Raw genomic sequence first — 22,708 nt, forward strand, 5'->3', positions numbered from 1 at the left:
TTCCCCTCACATGTTGCGTCATGGAGAATGCCCACCTGGAAAAGAGAGAAGCGTGATAATATGTTCCTCTGGCAGACATTGATACTTAGAAAAGACAAAGGGTGCAACATAAGGGCATGATAATTGATTTTATCTTAACTCTAATATTATCTATTTACAATCTATCTTATCTACATATCTATCTACCTATCTTAACTTACCTTTAGGCGTATCTAATTACAATCTATCTTATCTATATATATAGATATAGATATATATAGATATATATATACACATCTATCTTAACTCTAATATTATCTATTACATTTACAGTTATCTTATCTTATCTAATCTATCTATCTATCTATCTATCTATCTATCTATCTATCTATCTATCTATATCTATTATTATCATGCTCTGTGTTGCAGGGGGTTGAGCAGGTGACTGGTGCTGTGGTGGACTGGGATGCCACTACTAATACCTTAGCACAGCCTATCTGTCTTTGCCCCTTCCCTATTTCTGAAGCATCGATGTATACCAGTGAAATATTATCAGTAATTAATAATCATTAATTACCTGTCCTGGGTTTTCTTTGGCTGTAGTTCACCTTTGGTCGTTGCCGTGGACAAGTCTGGAGTCAAGGTGGCCTCGCAATAGGCAGGGATGTAGCTTGCTTGATGTTCCCCTCACATGTTGCGTCATGGAGAATGCCCACCTGGAAAAAGAGAGAAGCGTGATAATATGTTCCTGGCAGACATTGATACTTAGAAAAGACAAAGGTGCAACATAAGGGCATGATAATGATTTTATCTTAACTCTAATATTATCTATTTACAATCTATCTTAATCTACCATATCTATCTCCTATGTCTTAACTTACCTTTAGGCGTATCTAATTACAATCATCTATCTGATCTATATATATAGATATAGATATATATAGATATATATATACACATCTATCTTAACTCTAATATTATCTATTTACAGTTATCTTATCTTATCTAATCTATCTATCTATCTATCTATCTATCTATCTATCTATCTATCTATATCTATTATTATCATGCTCTGTGTTGCAGGGGTGAGCAGGTGACTGGTGCTGTGGTGGACTGGGATGCCACTACTAATACCTTAGGCACAGCCTATCTGTCTTTGCCCCTTCCCTATTTCTGAAGCATCGATGTATACCAGTGAAATATTATCAGTAATTAATAATCATTAATTACCTGTCCTGGGTTTTCTTTGGCTGTTAGTTCACCTTTGGTCGTTGCCGTGACAAGTCTGGAGTCAAGGTGGCCTCGCAATAGGCAGGGATGTAGCTTGCTTGATGTTCCCCCTCACATGTTGCGTCATGGAGAATGCCCACCTGGAAAAAGAGAGAAGCGGTGATAATATGTTCCTGGCAGACATTGATACTTAGAGAAAAGACTAAGGTGCAACATTAGGGCATGATAATGATTTTATCTTAACTCTAATATTATCTATTTACAATCTATCTTATCTATATATCTATCTACCTATCTTAACTTACCTTTAGGCGTATCTAATTACAATCTATCTTATCTATCTAGTCTATATATGTATATATATATACATACATCTTAACTCTAATATTATCTATTTACAGTTAATCTTATCTTATCTAAGCTATCTATCTATCTATCTATCTAATCTATCTATCTATCTATCTATTATATCTAGAGCAGGTGACTGGTGCTGTGGCGGACTGGGATGCCACTACTAATACCTTAGGCACAGCCTATCTGTCTTTGCCCCTTCCCTATTGCCCTATTTCTGAAGCATCGATGTATACCAGTGAAATATTATCAGTAATTAATAATCATTAATTACCTGTCCTGGGTTTTCTTTGGCTGTATTTCCCCTTTGGTCGTTGCCGTGACAAGTCTGGAGTCAAGGTGGCCTCGCAATAGGCAGGGATGTAGCTTGCTTGATGTTCCCCTCACATGTTGCGTCATGGAGAATGCCCACCTGGAAAAAGAGAGAAGCGTGATAATATGTTCCTGGCAGACATTGATACTTAGAAAAGACAAAGGTGCAACATAAGGGCATGATAATGATTTTATCTTAACTCTAATATTATCTATTTACAATCTATCTTATCTACATATCTATCTACCTATCTTAACTTACCTTTAGGCGTATCTAATTACAATCTATCTTATCTATATATATAGATATAGATATATATAGATATATATATACACATCTATCTTAACTCTAATATTATCTATTTACAGTTATCTTATCTTATCTAATCTATCTATCTATCTATATCTATTATTATCATGCTCTGTGTTGCAGGGGTGAGCAGGTGACTGGTGCTGTGGTGGACTGGGATGCCACTACTAATACCTTAGGCACAGCCTATCTGTCTTTGCCCCTTCCCTATTTCTGAAGCATCGATGTATACCAGTGAAATATTATCAGTAATTAATAATCATTAATTACCTGTCCTGGGTTTTCTTTGGCTGTAGTTCACCTTTGGTCGTTGCCGTGACAAGTCTGGAGTCAAGGTGGCCTCGCAATAGGCAGGGATGTAGCTTGCTTGATGTTCCCCTCACATGTTGCGTCATGGAGAATGCCCACCTGGAAAAAGAGAGAAGCGTGATAATATGTTCCTGGCAGACATTGATACTTAGAAAAGACAAAGGTGCAACATAAGGGCATGATAATGATTTTATCTTAACTCTAATATTATCTATTTACAATCTATCTTATCTACATATCTATCTACCTATCTTAACTTACCTTTAGGCGTATCTAATTACAATCTATCTTATCTATATATATAGATATAGATATATATAGATATATATATACACATCTATCTTAACTCTAATATTATCTATTTACAGTTATCTTATCTTATCTAATCTATCTATCTATCTATCTATCTATCTATCTATCTATTATTATCATGCTCTGTGTTGCAGGGGTGAGCAGGTGACTGGTGCTGTGGTGGACTGGGATGCCACTACTAATACCTTAGGCACAGCCTATCTGTCTTTGCCCCTTCCCTATTTCTGAAGCATCGATGTATACCAGTGAAATATTATCAGTAATTAATAATCATTAATTACCTGTCCTGGGTTTTCTTTGGCTGTAGTTCACCTTTGGTCGTTGCCGTGACAAGTCTGGAGTCAAGGTGGCCTCGCAATAGGCAGGGATGTAGCTTGCTTGATGTTCCCCTCACATGTTGCGTCATGGAGAATGCCCACCTGGAAAAAGAGAGAAGCGTGATAATATGTTCCTGGCAGACATTGATACTTAGAAAAGACAAAGGTGCAACATAAGGGCATGATAATGATTTTATCTTAACTCTAATATTATCTATTTACAATCTATCTTATCTACATATCTATCTACCTATCTTAACTTACCTTTAGGCGTATCTAATTACAATCTATCTTATCTATATATATAGATATAGATATATATAGATATATATATACACATCTATCTTAACTCTAATATTATCTATTTACAGTTATCTTATCTTATCTAATCTATCTATCTATCTATCTATCTATCTATCTATCTATATCTATTATTATCATGCTCTGTGTTGCAGGGGTGAGCAGGTGACTGGTGCTGTGGTGGACTGGGATGCCACTACTAATACCTTAGGCACAGCCTATCTGTCTTTGCCCCTTCCCTATTTCTGAAGCATCGATGTATACCAGTGAAATATTATCAGTAATTAATAATCATTAATTACCTGTCCTGGGTTTTCTTTGGCTGTAGTTCACCTTTGGTCGTTGCCGTGACAAGTCTGGAGTCAAGGTGGCCTCGCAATAGGCAGGGATGTAGCTTGCTTGATGTTCCCCTCACATGTTGCGTCATGGAGAATGCCCACCTGGAAAAAGAGAGAAGCGTGATAATATGTTCCTGGCAGACATTGATACTTAGAAAAGACAAAGGTGCAACATTAGGGCATGATAATGATTTTATCTTAACTCTAATATTATCTATTTACAATCTATCTTATCTATATATCTATCTACCTATCTTAACTTACCTTTAGGCGTATCTAATTACAATCTATCTTATCTATCTATCTATCTATCTATCTATCTATCTATCTATCTATCTATCTATATATATATATATATATACATACATCTTAACTCTAATATTATCTATTTACAGTTATCTTATCTTATCTTATCTAATCTATCTATATCTATTATTATCATGCTCTGTGTTGCAGGGGTGAGCAGGTGACTGGTGCTGTGGCGGACTGGGATGCCACTACTAATACCTTAGGCACAGCCTATCTGTCTTTGCCCCTTCCCTATTGCCCTATTTCTGAAGCATCCATGTATACCAGTGAAATATTATCAGTAATTAATAATCATTAATTACCTGTCCTGGGTTTTCTTTGGCTGTATTTCCCCTTTGGTCGTTGCCGTGACAAGTCTGGAGTCAAGGTGGCCTCGCAATAGGCAGGGATGTAGCTTGCTTGATGTTCCCCTCACATGTTGCGTCATGGAGAATGCCCACCTGGAAAAAGAGAGAAGCGTGATAATATGTTCCTGGCAGACATTGATACTTAGAAAAGACAAAGGTGCAACATAAGGGCATGATAATGATTTTATCTTAACTCTAATATTATCTATTTACAATCTATCTTATCTACATATCTATCTACCTATCTTAACTTACCTTTAGGCGTATCTAATTACAATCTATCTTATCTATATATATAGATATAGATATATATAGATATATATATACACATCTATCTTAACTCTAATATTATCTATTTACAGTTATCTTATCTTATCTAATCTATCTATCTATCTATCTATCTATCTATCTATTATTATCATGCTCTGTGTTGCAGGGGTGAGCAGGTGACTGGTGCTGTGGTGGACTGGGATGCCACTACTAATACCTTAGGCACAGCCTATCTGTCTTTGCCCCTTCCCTATTTCTGAAGCATCGATGTATACCAGTGAAATATTATCAGTAATTAATAATCATTAATTACCTGTCCTGGGTTTTCTTTGGCTGTAGTTCACCTTTGGTCGTTGCCGTGACAAGTCTGGAGTCAAGGTGGCCTCGCAATAGGCAGGGATGTAGCTTGCTTGATGTTCCCCTCACATGTTGCGTCATGGAGAATGCCCACCTGGAAAAAGAGAGAAGCGTGATAATATGTTCCTGGCAGACATTGATACTTAGAAAAGACAAAGGTGCAACATAAGGGCATGATAATGATTTTATCTTAACTCTAATATTATCTATTTACAATCTATCTTATCTACATATCTATCTACCTATCTTAACTTACCTTTAGGCGTATCTAATTACAATCTATCTTATCTATATATATAGATATAGATATATATAGATATATATATACACATCTATCTTAACTCTAATATTATCTATTTACAGTTATCTTATCTTATCTAATCTATCTATCTATCTATCTATCTATCTATCTATCTATCTATCTATCTATCTATATCTATTATTATCATGCTCTGTGTTGCAGGGGTGAGCAGGTGACTGGTGCTGTGGTGGACTGGGATGCCACTACTAATACCTTAGGCACAGCCTATCTGTCTTTGCCCCTTCCCTATTTCTGAAGCATCGATGTATACCAGTGAAATATTATCAGTAATTAATAATCATTAATTACCTGTCCTGGGTTTTCTTTGGCTGTAGTTCACCTTTGGTCGTTGCCGTGACAAGTCTGGAGTCAAGGTGGCCTCGCAATAGGCAGGGATGTAGCTTGCTTGATGTTCCCCTCACATGTTGCGTCATGGAGAATGCCCACCTGGAAAAAGAGAGAAGCGTGATAATATGTTCCTGGCAGACATTGATACTTAGAAAAGACAAAGGTGCAACATAAGGGCATGATAATGATTTTATCTTAACTCTAATATTATCTATTTACAATCTATCTTATCTACATATCTATCTACCTATCTTAACTTACCTTTAGGCGTATCTAATTACAATCTATCTTATCTATATATATAGATATAGATATATATAGATATATATATACACATCTATCTTAACTCTAATATTATCTATTTACAGTTATCTTATCTTATCTAATCTATCTATCTATCTATCTATCTATCTATCTATCTATCTATCTATATCTATTATTATCATGCTCTGTGTTGCAGGGGTGAGCAGGTGACTGGTGCTGTGGTGGACTGGGATGCCACTACTAATACCTTAGGCACAGCCTATCTGTCTTTGCCCCTTCCCTATTTCTGAAGCATCGATGTATACCAGTGAAATATTATCAGTAATTAATAATCATTAATTACCTGTCCTGGGTTTTCTTTGGCTGTAGTTCACCTTTGGTCGTTGCCGTGACAAGTCTGGAGTCAAGGTGGCCTCGCAATAGGCAGGGATGTAGCTTGCTTGATGTTCCCCTCACATGTTGCGTCATGGAGAATGCCCACCTGGAAAAAGAGAGAAGCGTGATAATATGTTCCTGGCAGACATTGATACTTAGAAAAGACAAAGGTGCAACATTAGGGCATGATAATGATTTTATCTTAACTCTAATATTATCTATTTACAATCTATCTTATCTATATATCTATCTACCTATCTTAACTTACCTTTAGGCGTATCTAATTACAATCTATCTTATCTATCTATCTATATATATATATATATACATACATCTTAACTCTAATATTATCTATTTACAGTTATCTTATCTTATCTAATCTATCTATCTATCTATCTATCTATCTATCTATCTATCTATCTATATCTATTATTATCATGCTCTGTGTTGCAGGGGTGAGCAGGTGACTGGTGCTGTGGCGGACTGGGATGCCACTACTAATACCTTAGGCACAGCCTATCTGTCTTTGCCCCTTCCCTATTGCCCTATTTCTGAAGCATCGATGTATACCAGTGAAATATTATCAGTAATTAATAATCATTAATTACCTGTCCTGGGTTTTCTTTGGCTGTATTTCCCCTTTGGTCGTTGCCGTGACAAGTCTGGAGTCAAGGTGGCCTCGCAATAGGCAGGGATGTAGCTTGCTTGATGTTCCCCTCACATGTTGCGTCATGGAGAATGCCCACCTGGAAAAAGAGAGAAGCGTGATAATATGTTCCTGGCAGACATTGATACTTAGAAAAGACAAAGGTGCAACATAAGGGCATGATAATGATTTTATCTTAACTCTAATATTATCTATTTACAATCTATCTTATCTACATATCTATCTACCTATCTTAACTTACCTTTAGGCGTATCTAATTACAATCTATCTTATCTATATATATAGATATAGATATATATAGATATATATATACACATCTATCTTAACTCTAATATTATCTATTTACAGTTATCTTATCTTATCTAATCTATCTATCTATCTATATCTATTATTATCATGCTCTGTGTTGCAGGGGTGAGCAGGTGACTGGTGCTGTGGTGGACTGGGATGCCACTACTAATACCTTAGGCACAGCCTATCTGTCTTTGCCCCTTCCCTATTTCTGAAGCATCGATGTATACCAGTGAAATATTATCAGTAATTAATAATCATTAATTACCTGTCCTGGGTTTTCTTTGGCTGTAGTTCACCTTTGGTCGTTGCCGTGACAAGTCTGGAGTCAAGGTGGCCTCGCAATAGGCAGGGATGTAGCTTGCTTGATGTTCCCCTCACATGTTGCGTCATGGAGAATGCCCACCTGGAAAAAGAGAGAAGCGTGATAATATGTTCCTGGCAGACATTGATACTTAGAAAAGACAAAGGTGCAACATAAGGGCATGATAATGATTTTATCTTAACTCTAATATTATCTATTTACAATCTATCTTATCTACATATCTATCTACCTATCTTAACTTACCTTTAGGCGTATCTAATTACAATCTATCTTATCTATATATATAGATATAGATATATATAGATATATATATACACATCTATCTTAACTCTAATATTATCTATTTACAGTTATCTTATCTTATCTAATCTATCTATCTATCTATCTATCTATCTATCTATCTATTATTATCATGCTCTGTGTTGCAGGGGTGAGCAGGTGACTGGTGCTGTGGTGGACTGGGATGCCACTACTAATACCTTAGGCACAGCCTATCTGTCTTTGCCCCTTCCCTATTTCTGAAGCATCGATGTATACCAGTGAAATATTATCAGTAATTAATAATCATTAATTACCTGTCCTGGGTTTTCTTTGGCTGTAGTTCACCTTTGGTCGTTGCCGTGACAAGTCTGGAGTCAAGGTGGCCTCGCAATAGGCAGGGATGTAGCTTGCTTGATGTTCCCCTCACATGTTGCGTCATGGAGAATGCCCACCTGGAAAAAGAGAGAAGCGTGATAATATGTTCCTGGCAGACATTGATACTTAGAAAAGACAAAGGTGCAACATAAGGGCATGATAATGATTTTATCTTAACTCTAATATTATCTATTTACAATCTATCTTATCTACATATCTATCTACCTATCTTAACTTACCTTTAGGCGTATCTAATTACAATCTATCTTATCTATATATATAGATATAGATATATATAGATATATATATACACATCTATCTTAACTCTAATATTATCTATTTACAGTTATCTTATCTTATCTAATCTATCTATCTATCTATCTATCTATCTATCTATCTATATCTATTATTATCATGCTCTGTGTTGCAGGGGTGAGCAGGTGACTGGTGCTGTGGTGGACTGGGATGCCACTACTAATACCTTAGGCACAGCCTATCTGTCTTTGCCCCTTCCCTATTTCTGAAGCATCGATGTATACCAGTGAAATATTATCAGTAATTAATAATCATTAATTACCTGTCCTGGGTTTTCTTTGGCTGTAGTTCACCTTTGGTCGTTGCCGTGACAAGTCTGGAGTCAAGGTGGCCTCGCAATAGGCAGGGATGTAGCTTGCTTGATGTTCCCCTCACATGTTGCGTCATGGAGAATGCCCACCTGGAAAAAGAGAGAAGCGTGATAATATGTTCCTGGCAGACATTGATACTTAGAAAAGACAAAGGTGCAACATTAGGGCATGATAATGATTTTATCTTAACTCTAATATTATCTATTTACAATCTATCTTATCTATATATCTATCTACCTATCTTAACTTACCTTTAGGCGTATCTAATTACAATCTATCTTATCTATCTATCTATCTATCTATCTATCTATCTATCTATCTATCTATATATATATATACATACATACATCTTAACTCTAATATTATCTATTTACAGTTATCTTATCTTATCTAATCTATCTATCTATCTATCTATCTATCTATCTATCTATCTATCTATATCTATTATTATCATGCTCTGTGTTGCAGGGGTGAGCAGGTGACTGGTGCTGTGGCGGACTGGGATGCCACTACTAATACCTTAGGCACAGCCTATCTGTCTTTGCCCCTTCCCTATTGCCCTATTTCTGAAGCATCGATGTATACCAGTGAAATATTATCAGTAATTAATAATCATTAATTACCTGTCCTGTGTTTTCTTTGGCTGTATTTCCCCTTTGGTCGTTGCCGTGACAAGTCTGGAGTCAAGGTGGCCTCGCAATAGGCAGGGATGTAGCTTGCTTGATGTTCCCCTCACATGTTGCGTCATGGAGAATGCCCACCTGGAAAAAGAGAGAAGCGTGATAATATGTTCCTGGCAGACATTGATACTTAGAAAAGACAAAGGTGCAACATAAGGGCATGATAATGATTTTATCTTAACTCTAATATTATCTATTTACAATCTATCTTATCTACATATCTATCTACCTATCTTAACTTACCTTTAGGCGTATCTAATTACAATCTATCTTATCTATATATATAGATATAGATATATATAGATATATATATACACATCTATCTTAACTCTAATATTATCTATTTACAGTTATCTTATCTTATCTAATCTATCTATCTATCTATATCTATTATTATCATGCTCTGTGTTGCAGGGGTGAGCAGGTGACTGGTGCTGTGGTGGACTGGGATGCCACTACTAATACCTTAGGCACAGCCTATCTGTCTTTGCCCCTTCCCTATTTCTGAAGCATCGATGTATACCAGTGAAATATTATCAGTAATTAATAATCATTAATTACCTGTCCTGGGTTTTCTTTGGCTGTAGTTCACCTTTGGTCGTTGCCGTGACAAGTCTGGAGTCAAGGTGGCCTCGCAATAGGCAGGGATGTAGCTTGCTTGATGTTCCCCTCACATGTTGCGTCATGGAGAATGCCCACCTGGAAAAAGAGAGAAGCGTGATAATATGTTCCTGGCAGACATTGATACTTAGAAAAGACAAAGGTGCAACATAAGGGCATGATAATGATTTTATCTTAACTCTAATATTATCTATTTACAATCTATCTTATCTACATATCTATCTACCTATCTTAACTTACCTTTAGGCGTATCTAATTACAATCTATCTTATCTATATATATAGATATAGATATATATAGATATATATATACACATCTATCTTAACTCTAATATTATCTATTTACAGTTATCTTATCTTATCTAATCTATCTATCTATCTATCTATCTATCTATCTATCTATTATTATCATGCTCTGTGTTGCAGGGGTGAGCAGGTGACTGGTGCTGTGGTGGACTGGGATGCCACTACTAATACCTTAGGCACAGCCTATCTGTCTTTGCCCCTTCCCTATTTCTGAAGCATCGATGTATACCAGTGAAATATTATCAGTAATTAATAATCATTAATTACCTGTCCTGGGTTTTCTTTGGCTGTAGTTCACCTTTGGTCGTTGCCGTGACAAGTCTGGAGTCAAGGTGGCCTCGCAATAGGCAGGGATGTAGCTTGCTTGATGTTCCCCTCACATGTTGCGTCATGGAGAATGCCCACCTGGAAAAAGAGAGAAGCGTGATAATATGTTCCTGGCAGACATTGATACTTAGAAAAGACAAAGGTGCAACATAAGGGCATGATAATGATTTTATCTTAACTCTAATATTATCTATTTACAATCTATCTTATCTACATATCTATCTACCTATCTTAACTTACCTTTAGGCGTATCTAATTACAATCTATCTTATCTATATATATAGATATAGATATATATAGATATATATATACACATCTATCTTAACTCTAATATTATCTATTTACAGTTATCTTATCTTATCTAATCTATCTATCTATCTATCTATCTATCTATCTATCTATATCTATTATTATCATGCTCTGTGTTGCAGGGGTGAGCAGGTGACTGGTGCTGTGGTGGACTGGGATGCCACTACTAATACCTTAGGCACAGCCTATCTGTCTTTGCCCCTTCCCTATTTCTGAAGCATCGATGTATACCAGTGAAATATTATCAGTAATTAATAATCATTAATTACCTGTCCTGGGTTTTCTTTGGCTGTAGTTCACCTTTGGTCGTTGCCGTGACAAGTCTGGAGTCAAGGTGGCCTCGCAATAGGCAGGGATGTAGCTTGCTTGATGTTCCCCTCACATGTTGCGTCATGGAGAATGCCCACCTGGAAAAAGAGAGAAGCGTGATAATATGTTCCTGGCAGACATTGATACTTAGAAAAGACAAAGGTGCAACATTAGGGCATGATAATGATTTTATCTTAACTCTAATATTATCTATTTACAATCTATCTTATCTATATATCTATCTACCTATCTTAACTTACCTTTAGGCGTATCTAATTACAATCTATCTTATCTATCTATCTATCTATCTATCTATCTATCTATCTATCTATCTATCTATATATATATATATATATACATACATCTTAACTCTAATATTATCTATTTACAGTTATCTTATCTTATCTTATCTAATCTATCTATATCTATTATTATCATGCTCTGTGTTGCAGGGGTGAGCAGGTGACTGGTGCTGTGGCGGACTGGGATGCCACTACTAATACCTTAGGCACAGCCTATCTGTCTTTGCCCCTTCCCTATTGCCCTATTTCTGAAGCATCCATGTATACCAGTGAAATATTATCAGTAATTAATAATCATTAATTACCTGTCCTGGGTTTTCTTTGGCTGTATTTCCCCTTTGGTCGTTGCCGTGACAAGTCTGGAGTCAAGGTGGCCTCGCAATAGGCAGGGATGTAGCTTGCTTGATGTTCCCCTCACATGTTGCGTCATGGAGAATGCCCACCTGGAAAAAGAGAGAAGCGTGATAATATGTTCCTGGCAGACATTGATACTTAGAAAAGACAAAGGTGCAACATAAGGGCATGATAATGATTTTATCTTAACTCTAATATTATCTATTTACAATCTATCTTATCTACATATCTATCTACCTATCTTAACTTACCTTTAGGCGTATCTAATTACAATCTATCTTATCTATATATATAGATATAGATATATATAGATATATATATACACATCTATCTTAACTCTAATATTATCTATTTACAGTTATCTTATCTTATCTAATCTATCTATCTATCTATATCTATTATTATCATGCTCTGTGTTGCAGGGGTGAGCAGGTGACTGGTGCTGTGGTGGACTGGGATGCCACTACTAATACCTTAGGCACAGCCTATCTGTCTTTGCCCCTTCCCTATTTCTGAAGCATCGATGTATACCAGTGAAATATTATCAGTAATTAATAATCATTAATTACCTGTCCTGGGTTTTCTTTGGCTGTAGTTCACCTTTGGTCGTTGCCGTGACAAGTCTGGAGTCAAGGTGGCCTCGCAATAGGCAGGGATGTAGCTTGCTTGATGTTCCCCTCACATGTTGCGTCATGGAGAATGCCCACCTGGAAAAAGAGAGAAGCGTGATAATATGTTCCTGGCAGACATTGATACTTAGAAAAGACAAAGGTGCAACATAAGGGCATGATAATGATTTTATCTTAACTCTAATATTATCTATTTACAATCTATCTTATCTACATATCTATCTACCTATCTTAACTTACCTTTAGGCGTATCTAATTACAATCTATCTTATCTATATATATAGATATAGATATATATAGATATATATATACACATCTATCTTAACTCTAATATTATCTATTTACAGTTATCTTATCTTATCTAATCTATCTATCTATCTATCTATCTATCTATCTATCTATTATTATCATGCTCTGTGTTGCAGGGGTGAGCAGGTGACTGGTGCTGTGGTGGACTGGGATGCCACTACTAATACCTTAGGCACAGCCTATCTGTCTTTGCCCCTTCCCTATTTCTGAAGCATCGATGTATACCAGTGAAATATTATCAGTAATTAATAATCATTAATTACCTGTCCTGGGTTTTCTTTGGCTGTAGTTCACCTTTGGTCGTTGCCGTGACAAGTCTGGAGTCAAGGTGGCCTCGCAATAGGCAGGGATGTAGCTTGCTTGATGTTCCCCTCACATGTTGCGTCATGGAGAATGCCCACCTGGAAAAAGAGAGAAGCGTGATAATATGTTCCTGGCAGACATTGATACTTAGAAAAGACAAAGGTGCAACATAAGGGCATGATAATGATTTTATCTTAACTCTAATATTATCTATTTACAATCTATCTTATCTACATATCTATCTACCTATCTTAACTTACCTTTAGGCGTATCTAATTACAATCTATCTTATCTATATATATAGATATAGATATATATAGATATATATATACACATCTATCTTAACTCTAATATTATCTATTTACAGTTATCTTATCTTATCTAATCTATCTATCTATCTATCTATCTATCTATCTATCTATATCTATTATTATCATGCTCTGTGTTGCAGGGGTGAGCAGGTGACTGGTGCTGTGGTGGACTGGGATGCCACTACTAATACCTTAGGCACAGCCTATCTGTCTTTGCCCCTTCCCTATTTCTGAAGCATCGATGTATACCAGTGAAATATTATCAGTAATTAATAATCATTAATTACCTGTCCTGGGTTTTCTTTGGCTGTAGTTCACCTTTGGTCGTTGCCGTGACAAGTCTGGAGTCAAGGTGGCCTCGCAATAGGCAGGGATGTAGCTTGCTTGATGTTCCCCTCACATGTTGCGTCATGGAGAATGCCCACCTGGAAAAAGAGAGAAGCGTGATAATATGTTCCTGGCAGACATTGATACTTAGAAAAGACAAAGGTGCAACATTAGGGCATGATAATGATTTTATCTTAACTCTAATATTATCTATTTACAATCTATCTTATCTATATATCTATCTACCTATCTTAACTTACCTTTAGGCGTATCTAATTACAATCTATCTTATCTATCTATCTATCTATCTATCTATCTATCTATCTATCTATCTATCTATATATATATATATATATACATACATCTTAACTCTAATATTATCTATTTACAGTTATCTTATCTTATCTTATCTAATCTATCTATATCTATTATTATCATGCTCTGTGTTGCAGGGGTGAGCAGGTGACTGGTGCTGTGGCGGACTGGGATGCCACTACTAATACCTTAGGCACAGCCTATCTGTCTTTGCCCCTTCCCTATTGCCCTATTTCTGAAGCATCCATGTATACCAGTGAAATATTATCAGTAATTAATAATCATTAATTACCTGTCCTGGGTTTTCTTTGGCTGTATTTCCCCTTTGGTCGTTGCCGTGACAAGTCTGGAGTCAAGGTGGCCTCGCAATAGGCAGGGATGTAGCTTGCTTGATGTTCCCCTCACATGTTGCGTCATGGAGAATGCCCACCTGGAAAAAGAGAGAAGCGTGATAATATGTTCCTGGCAGACATTGATACTTAGAAAAGACAAAGGTGCAACATAAGGGCATGATAATGATTTTATCTTAACTCTAATATTATCTATTTACAATCTATCTTATCTACATATCTATCTACCTATCTTAACTTACCTTTAGGCGTATCTAATTACAATCTATCTTATCTATATATATAGATATAGATATATATAGATATATATATACACATCTATCTTAACTCTAATATTATCTATTTACAGTTATCTTATCTTATCTAATCTATCTATCTATCTATCTATCTATCTATCTATCTATCTATATCTATTATTATCATGCTCTGTGTTGCAGGGGTGAGCAGGTGACTGGTGCTGTGGTGGACTGGGATGCCACTACTAATACCTTAGGCACAGCCTATCTGTCTTTGCCCCTTCCCTATTTCTGAAGCATCGATGTATACCAGTGAAATATTATCAGTAATTAATAATCATTAATTACCTGTCCTGGGTTTTCTTTGGCTGTAGTTCACCTTTGGTCGTTGCCGTGACAAGTCTGGAGTCAAGGTGGCCTCGCAATAGGCAGGGATGTAGCTTGCTTGATGTTCCCCTCACATGTTGCGTCATGGAGAATGCCCACCTGGAAAAAGAGAGAAGCGTGATAATATGTTCCTGGCAGACATTGATACTTAGAAAAGACAAAGGTGCAACATTAGGGCATGATAATGATTTTATCTTAACTCTAATATTATCTATTTACAATCTATCTTATCTATATATCTATCTACCTATCTTAACTTACCTTTAGGCGTATCTAATTACAATCTATCTTATCTATCTATCTATATATATATATATATACATACATCTTAACTCTAATATTATCTATTTACAGTTATCTTATCTTATCTAATCTATCTATCTATCTATCTATCTATCTATCTATCTATCTATCTATATCTATTATTATCATGCTCTGTGTTGCAGGGGTGAGCAGGTGACTGGTGCTGTGGCGGACTGGGATGCCACTACTAATACCTTAGGCACAGCCTATCTGTCTTTGCCCCTTCCCTATTGCCCTATTTCTGAAGCATCGATGTATACCAGTGAAATATTATCAGTAATTAATAATCATTAATTACCTGTCCTGGGTTTTCTTTGGCTGTATTTCCCCTTTGGTCGTTGCCGTGACAAGTCTGGAGTCAAGGTGGCCTCGCAATAGGCAGGGATGTAGCTTGCTTGATGTTCCCCTCACATGTTGCGTCATGGAGAATGCCCACCTGGAAAAAGAGAGAAGCGTGATAATATGTTCCTGGCAGACATTGATACTTAGAAAAGACAAAGGTGCAACATAAGGGCATGATAATGATTTTATCTTAACTCTAATATTATCTATTTACAATCTATCTTATCTACATATCTATCTACCTATCTTAACTTACCTTTAGGCGTATCTAATTACAATCTATCTTATCTATATATATAGATATAGATATATATAGATATATATATACACATCTATCTTAACTCTAATATTATCTATTTACAGTTATCTTATCTTATCTAATCTATCTATCTATCTATATCTATTATTATCATGCTCTGTGTTGCAGGGGTGAGCAGGTGACTGGTGCTGTGGTGGACTGGGATGCCACTACTAATACCTTAGGCACAGCCTATCTGTCTTTGCCCCTTCCCTATTTCTGAAGCATCGATGTATACCAGTGAAATATTATCAGTAATTAATAATCATTAATTACCTGTCCTGGGTTTTCTTTGGCTGTAGTTCACCTTTGGTCGTTGCCGTGACAAGTCTGGAGTCAAGGTGGCCTCGCAATAGGCAGGGATGTAGCTTGCTTGATGTTCCCCTCACATGTTGCGTCATGGAGAATGCCCACCTGGAAAAAGAGAGAAGCGTGATAATATGTTCCTGGCAGACATTGATACTTAGAAAAGACAAAGGTGCAACATAAGGGCATGATAATGATTTTATCTTAACTCTAATATTATCTATTTACAATCTATCTTATCTACATATCTATCTACCTATCTTAACTTACCTTTAGGCGTATCTAATTACAATCTATCTTATCTATATATATAGATATAGATATATATAGATATATATATACACATCTATCTTAACTCTAATATTATCTATTTACAGTTATCTTATCTTATCTAATCTATCTATCTATCTATCTATCTATCTATCTATATCTATTATTATCATGCTCTGTGTTGCAGGGGTGAGCAGGTGACTGGTGCTGTGGTGGACTGGGATGCCACTACTAATACCTTAGGCACAGCCTATCTGTCTTTGCCCCTTCCCTATTTCTGAAGCATCGATGTATACCAGTGAAATATTATCAGTAATTAATAATCATTAATTACCTGTCCTGGGTTTTCTTTGGCTGTAGTTCACCTTTGGTCGTTGCCGTGACAAGTCTGGAGTCAAGGTGGCCTCGCAATAGGCAGGGATGTAGCTTGCTTGATGTTCCCCTCACATGTTGCGTCATGGAGAATGCCCACCTGGAAAAAGAGAGAAGCGTGATAATATGTTCCTGGCAGACATTGATACTTAGAAAAGACAAAGGTGCAACATTAGGGCATGATAATGATTTTATCTTAACTCTAATATTATCTATTTACAATCTATCTTATCTATATATCTATCTACCTATCTTAACTTACCTTTAGGCGTATCTAATTACAATCTATCTTATCTATCTATCTATCTATCTATCTATCTATCTATCTATCTATCTATCTATCTATCTATATATATATATACATACATACATCTTAACTATAATATTATCTATTTACAGTTATCTTATCTTATCTAATCTATCTATCTATCTATCTATCTATCTATCTATCTATCTATCTATCTATCTATATCTATTATTATCATGCTCTGTGTTGCAGGGGTGAGCAGGTGACTGGTGCTGTGGCGGACTGGGATGCCACTACTAATACCTTAGGCACAGCCTATCTGTCTTTGCCCCTTCCCTATTGCCCTATTTCTGAAGCATCGATGTATACCAGTGAAATATTATCAGTAATTAATAATCATTAATTACCTGTCCTGTGTTTTCTTTGGCTGTATTTCCCCTTTGGTCGTTGCCGTGACAAGTCTGGAGTCAAGGTGGCCTCGCAATAGGCAGGGATGTAGCTTGCTTGATGTTCCCCTCACATGTTGCGTCATGGAGAATGCCCACCTGGAAAAAGAGAGAAGCGTGATAATATGTTCCTGGCAGACATTGATACTTAGAAAAGACAAAGGTGCAACATAAGGGCATGATAATGATTTTATCTTAACTCTAATATTATCTATTTACAATCTATCTTATCTACATATCTATCTACCTATCTTAACTTACCTTTAGGCGTATCTAATTACAATCTATCTTATCTATATATATAGATATAGATATATATAGATATATATATACACATCTATCTTAACTCTAATATTATCTATTTACAGTTATCTTATCTTATCTAATCTATCTATCTATCTATCTATCTATCTATCTATCTATCTATCTATCTATCTATCTATATCTATTATTATCATGCTCTGTGTTGCAGGGGTGAGCAGGTGACTGGTGCTGTGGTGGACTGGGATGCCACTACTAATACCTTAGGCACAGCCTATCTGTCTTTGCCCCTTCCCTATTTCTGAAGCATCGATGTATACCAGTGAAATATTATCAGTAATTAATAATCATTAATTACCTGTCCTGGGTTTTCTTTGGCTGTAGTTCACCTTTGGTCGTTGCCGTGACAAGTCTGGAGTCAAGGTGGCCTCGCAATAGGCAGGGATGTAGCTTGCTTGATGTTCCCCTCACATGTTGCGTCATGGAGAATGCCCACCTGGAAAAAGAGAGAAGCGTGATAATATGTTCCTGGCAGACATTGATACTTAGAAAAGACAAAGGTGCAACATAAGGGCATGATAATGATTTTATCTTAACTCTAATATTATCTATTTACAATCTATCTTATCTACATATCTATCTACCTATCTTAACTTACCTTTAGGCGTATCTAATTACAATCTATCTTATCTATATATATAGATATAGATATATATAGATATATATATACACATCTATCTTAACTCTAATATTATCTATTTACAGTTATCTTATCTTATCTAATCTATCTATCTATCTATCTATCTATCTATCTATCTATCTATCTATATCTATTATTATCATGCTCTGTGTTGCAGGGGTGAGCAGGTGACTGGTGCTGTGGTGGACTGGGATGCCACTACTAATACCTTAGGCACAGCCTATCTGTCTTTGCCCCTTCCCTATTTCTGAAGCATCGATGTATACCAGTGAAATATTATCAGTAATTAATAATCATTAATTACCTGTCCTGGGTTTTCTTTGGCTGTAGTTCACCTTTGGTCGTTGCCGTGACAAGTCTGGAGTCAAGGTGGCCTCGCAATAGGCAGGGATGTAGCTTGCTTGATGTTCCCCTCACATGTTGCGTCATGGAGAATGCCCACCTGGAAAAAGAGAGAAGCGTGATAATATGTTCCTGGCAGACATTGATACTTAGAAAAGACAAAGGTGCAACATTAGGGCATGATAATGATTTTATCTTAACTCTAATATTATCTATTTACAATCTATCTTATCTATATATCTATCTACCTATCTTAACTTACCTTTAGGCGTATCTAATTACAATCTATCTTATCTATCTATCTATATATATATATATATACATACATCTTAACTCTAATATTATCTATTTACAGTTATCTTATCTTATCTAATCTATCTATCTATCTATCTATCTATCTATCTATCTATCTATCTATATCTATTATTATCATGCTCTGTGTTGCAGGGGTGAGCAGGTGACTGGTGCTGTGGCGGACTGGGATGCCACTACTAATACCTTAGGCACAGCCTATCTGTCTTTGCCCCTTCCCTATTGCCCTATTTCTGAAGCATCGATGTATACCAGTGAAATATTATCAGTAATTAATAATCATTAATTACCTGTCCTGGGTTTTCTTTGGCTGTATTTCCCCTTTGGTCGTTGCCGTGACAAGTCTGGAGTCAAGGTGGCCTCGCAATAGGCAGGGATGTAGCTTGCTTGATGTTCCCCTCACATGTTGCGTCATGGAGAATGCCCACCTGGAAAAAGAGAGAAGCGTGATAATATGTTCCTGGCAGACATTGATACTTAGAAAAGACAAAGGTGCAACATAAGGGCATGATAATGATTTTATCTTAACTCTAATATTATCTATTTACAATCTATCTTATCTACATATCTATCTACCTATCTTAACTTACCTTTAGGCGTATCTAATTACAATCTATCTTATCTATATATATAGATATAGATATATATAGATATATATATACACATCTATCTTAACTCTAATATTATCTATTTACAGTTATCTTATCTTATCTAATCTATCTATCTATCTATATCTATTATTATCATGCTCTGTGTTGCAGGGGTGAGCAGGTGACTGGTGCTGTGGTGGACTGGGATGCCACTACTAATACCTTAGGCACAGCCTATCTGTCTTTGCCCCTTCCCTATTTCTGAAGCATCGATGTATACCAGTGAAATATTATCAGTAATTAATAATCATTAATTACCTGTCCTGGGTTTTCTTTGGCTGTAGTTCACCTTTGGTCGTTGCCGTGACAAGTCTGGAGTCAAGGTGGCCTCGCAATAGGCAGGGATGTAGCTTGCTTGATGTTCCCCTCACATGTTGCGTCATGGAGAATGCCCACCTGGAAAAAGAGAGAAGCGTGATAATATGTTCCTGGCAGACATTGATACTTAGAAAAGACAAAGGTGCAACATAAGGGCATGATAATGATTTTATCTTAACTCTAATATTATCTATTTACAATCTATCTTATCTACATATCTATCTACCTATCTTAACTTACCTTTAGGCGTATCTAATTACAATCTATCTTATCTATATATATAGATATAGATATATATAGATATATATATACACATCTATCTTAACTCTAATATTATCTATTTACAGTTATCTTATCTTATCTAATCTATCTATCTATCTATCTATCTATCTATCTATCTATTATTATCATGCTCTGTGTTGCAGGGGTGAGCAGGTGACTGGTGCTGTGGTGGACTGGGATGCCACTACTAATACCTTAGGCACAGCCTATCTGTCTTTGCCCCTTCCCTATTTCTGAAGCATCGATGTATACCAGTGAAATATTATCAGTAATTAATAATCATTAATTACCTGTCCTGGGTTTTCTTTGGCTGTAGTTCACCTTTGGTCGTTGCCGTGACAAGTCTGGAGTCAAGGTGGCCTCGCAATAGGCAGGGATGTAGCTTGCTTGATGTTCCCCTCACATGTTGCGTCATGGAGAATGCCCACCTGGAAAAAGAGAGAAGCGTGATAATATGTTCCTGGCAGACATTGATACTTAGAAAAGACAAAGGTGCAACATAAGGGCATGATAATGATTTTATCTTAACTCTAATATTATCTATTTACAATCTATCTTATCTACATATCTATCTACCTATCTTAACTTACCTTTAGGCGTATCTAATTACAATCTATCTTATCTATATATATAGATATAGATATATATAGATATATATATACACATCTATCTTAACTCTAATATTATCTATTTACAGTTATCTTATCTTATCTAATCTATCTATCTATCTATCTATCTATCTATCTATCTATATCTATTATTATCATGCTCTGTGTTGCAGGGGTGAGCAGGTGACTGGTGCTGTGGTGGACTGGGATGCCACTACTAATACCTTAGGCACAGCCTATCTGTCTTTGCCCCTTCCCTATTTCTGAAGCATCGATGTATACCAGTGAAATATTATCAGTAATTAATAATCATTAATTACCTGTCCTGGGTTTTCTTTGGCTGTAGTTCACCTTTGGTCGTTGCCGTGACAAGTCTGGAGTCAAGGTGGCCTCGCAATAGGCAGGGATGTAGCTTGCTTGATGTTCCCCTCACATGTTGCGTCATGGAGAATGCCCACCTGGAAAAAGAGAGAAGCGTGATAATATGTTCCTGGCAGACATTGATACTTAGAAAAGACAAAGGTGCAACATTAGGGCATGATAATGATTTTATCTTAACTCTAATATTATCTATTTACAATCTATCTTATCTATATATCTATCTACCTATCTTAACTTACCTTTAGGCGTATCTAATTACAATCTATCTTATCTATCTATCTATCTATCTATCTATCTATCTATCTATCTATCTATATATATATATACATACATACATCTTAACTCTAATATTATCTATTTACAGTTATCTTATCTTATCTAATCTATCTATCTATCTATCTATCTATCTATCTATCTATCTATATCTATTATTATCATGCTCTGTGTTGCAGGGGTGAGCAGGTGACTGGTGCTGTGGCGGACTGGGATGCCACTACTAATACCTTAGGCACAGCCTATCTGTCTTTGCCCCTTCCCTATTGCCCTATTTCTGAAGCATCGATGTATACCAGTGAAATATTATCAGTAATTAATAATCATTAATTACCTGTCCTGTGTTTTCTTTGGCTGTATTTCCCCTTTGGTCGTTGCCGTGACAAGTCTGGAGTCAAGGTGGCCTCGCAATAGGCAGGGATGTAGCTTGCTTGATGTTCCCCTCACATGTTGCGTCATGGAGAATGCCCACCTGGAAAAAGAGAGAAGCGTGATAATATGTTCCTGGCAGACATTGATACTTAGAAAAGACAAAGGTGCAACATAAGGGCATGATAATGATTTTATCTTAACTCTAATATTATCTATTTACAATCTATCTTATCTACATATCTATCTACCTATCTTAACTTACCTTTAGGCGTATCTAATTACAATCTATCTTATCTATATATATAGATATAGATATATATAGATATATATATACACATCTATCTTAACTCTAATATTATCTATTTACAGTTATCTTA

Source organism: Pseudophryne corroboree, chromosome 8, assembly GCF_028390025.1.
Source record: "Pseudophryne corroboree isolate aPseCor3 chromosome 8, aPseCor3.hap2, whole genome shotgun sequence".
Taxonomy (NCBI): domain Eukaryota; kingdom Metazoa; phylum Chordata; class Amphibia; order Anura; family Myobatrachidae; genus Pseudophryne; species Pseudophryne corroboree.